This window comes from Cynara cardunculus, unplaced genomic scaffold (assembly GCF_001531365.2).
Source record: "Cynara cardunculus var. scolymus isolate 2C unplaced genomic scaffold, CcrdV1 Un_Scaffold_7864, whole genome shotgun sequence".
NCBI classification, from domain to species: Eukaryota; Viridiplantae; Streptophyta; class Magnoliopsida; order Asterales; family Asteraceae; genus Cynara; species Cynara cardunculus.
The window spans coordinates 6,034-8,633 of record NW_020203818.1 but is presented as its reverse complement, the minus strand read 5'-3'; positions in this window follow the sequence as shown (position 1 = coordinate 8,633).

The window sequence follows — 2,600 nt, the reverse complement described above, 5'->3', positions numbered from 1 at the left end:
TATATATATATATATATATATATATATATATATATATAAAGAGAGAAGGAGAGTTGAGTTCACGTGAGATCAAGAGTTTTTCGTGAGACCAATTCTAGGTTCACGGGAAAACATTAAATAAATGAAAGGATCAGAAAATTATGAAAAACAGATTAATAATCATATCAATATGGATGTCAATTTAACGAGAATTTTTTAATGTTTTGTTGGTGTAGTTTACTTCGCTCGAATTTTGTTTATTGTTGGTCGATTGTTGTACCACTCATTTAGTCACATCCATTAAATCAATTAATAAGCATATCAACTAGCTTTCTGATTACTTTATGGGCTTATTAGTTAACGCTTTGCTTATCAAACAACAACCACTCCAAAATGTTGGACTTTTTCGTTGAAACTTTTTTAATAAAATGGGATCACAAGAAAAAAAGAAATACATGTTTTATAATTGTAAAAGTAAAAAAAAATTGATATATTGTCAAGAACTTTTTCATATTCTAATGTAGGGTTGTAAACGAACCGAACGTTCAGCGAACCGTTTGGCAGAAAGTTCGTTTATTTAATAAATGAACGAACATGAACAATTTTTTTTGTTCAACAAGAGTCTCGTTCGTTCATTTGTGTTCGTGAACGTTCGTTCATTTACCGTTCGTTTATGTTTCGTTTATATGTTAAATTTAATATATAATCTTTTATTTATTTACTTTGAATTCAAATAATATTTATTTATGTTCGTTTATCCCGTTCGTTTATGTTCGTTTGTTTACGTTTATTTAGCATGTTAACGAACGAACACGAACACACCTGATTTCTAAACGAACGAACACGAATACAAAGATTTTCGTTCGTGTCCGTTCGTTTGTTCGGTTAAGTTAAACGAACGAACATGAACAAGTCTCCGTTCGTGTTTGTTCGGTTCGTTTATGGCCCAAATCTAATGTTGTAAGGGAAGATCAGATGGTGTGTGGGAGTCAAATGTTAGTGTTTGCTTATGAAGAAAGAGAAACCAACATATAGGCGTAAGGGAAGAGCAGATGGTGTGTGAGCCAGACATTAAGATAACTCGGTTAAATTAATAAGCAAAATATTGTCACAATGATTCTCAAAAAATAAAATCAAAGGAAAAGCACGAAGAATTCTTAGATCAATCATTGTTGTTGTATTGCATAGGCATGGGAATGGGGCCGGGAACTCAAATACCGTCCCCGTCCCCAATTACTTATCTCTATCCCCGTCTCCATCCCTGTCGGAGAATATAATCACATCCGCATCCCCATCCCCAACCCCAACGGGAATATGGATCGTCGACGAGAAAATGAGGATTTTTTTTTCGTTTATGTAAGTTATTTTAAAATAAATATATATTCAAATCTCAAACATTTTCAATAAAACTAAAACCAAATTCAATTTAATCCAAAAAAAACTTAAGGTCACATGTACCAAAAGGTATTGAGTAATATAAAACCATATCGAGTAATATATAATACTTATCAAGTAATTATATTTTGACTTGACATCCAAAATATTACATATTAACATTCAAAAAATAACAATTTTAGATTATAAACCTAGTTAGGAATTATAAACATATAAATTACCGTTTAATTGAAATAAATAATACACACATATATAGTTTAAAATAACTTATATTAATGGGGAAAAAAAGTCCCCTTGTGGCCACCGAGGTTCAAATGCGTGACTCCGGACTATCTGCAAAACAGGTAATCGCCTTAGCTTAGTCAGCTCGTATAGCAGGTCGGATATCCAAGTTAATCAAAAAAATAATATAATATAATATAGACACACACACACACACACACATATATATATATATATATAATTTATTAATTAATATGTATAACGGGCACGGGACAGGGCGGGGAGTACGATATCCGTCCCCGTCCCATCCCGGTTTGAAACAAACGGGGATCCCCGTCCCCGATTTAGCGAGGAATCTCTGTTCCCGATCGGGACGGGTGAACCGGGTTCCCGATGAGTCGGGGCCCATTTCCATGCCTAGGATTGCATGGAATATAAAAATGAGCACAATCAAACCACAACAAACTATGAAACCCGTATCCCTATATTAAGTTTCGTATTCATGAGATCAAACAAAATGTTGCAAATCCTACATTACCTAATGGGCCTGCCCATACAAAATTACCAAGTTGGTGAAAGTCCAAACATGGTTAAATTTGGATCTCATATCAAATGAGTGTAATGCTAAAAGGTTATTTTCAACATTTATTTATTTAGGGGGTGTTTGGGATTGCTTATTTAAAACAACTTATGTTTTTTTGTAAAAGTGCTTATTAACTTATAAGGTATCAAACCGGAGTTTTGTAAAAAGTGTTTGGATTAGCTTATAGTGGTACCAAACTGCAATAAGTTGATAAGTTGTTTTTTAGTGTTTGACAAATTTTGTTTATATCTGTAAAATGACCAAAAAGGACAGTCTTCTATATTATTGACTTATAGGAGTGTTTGAGATTGCTTATTAACTTATTTGATTTTTTAACATATAAAAAATTTATTTTTCATCATTTATAATAATATCTATAACAAAAATTTATATCAATAAGATTAATAATTTATATCAATAA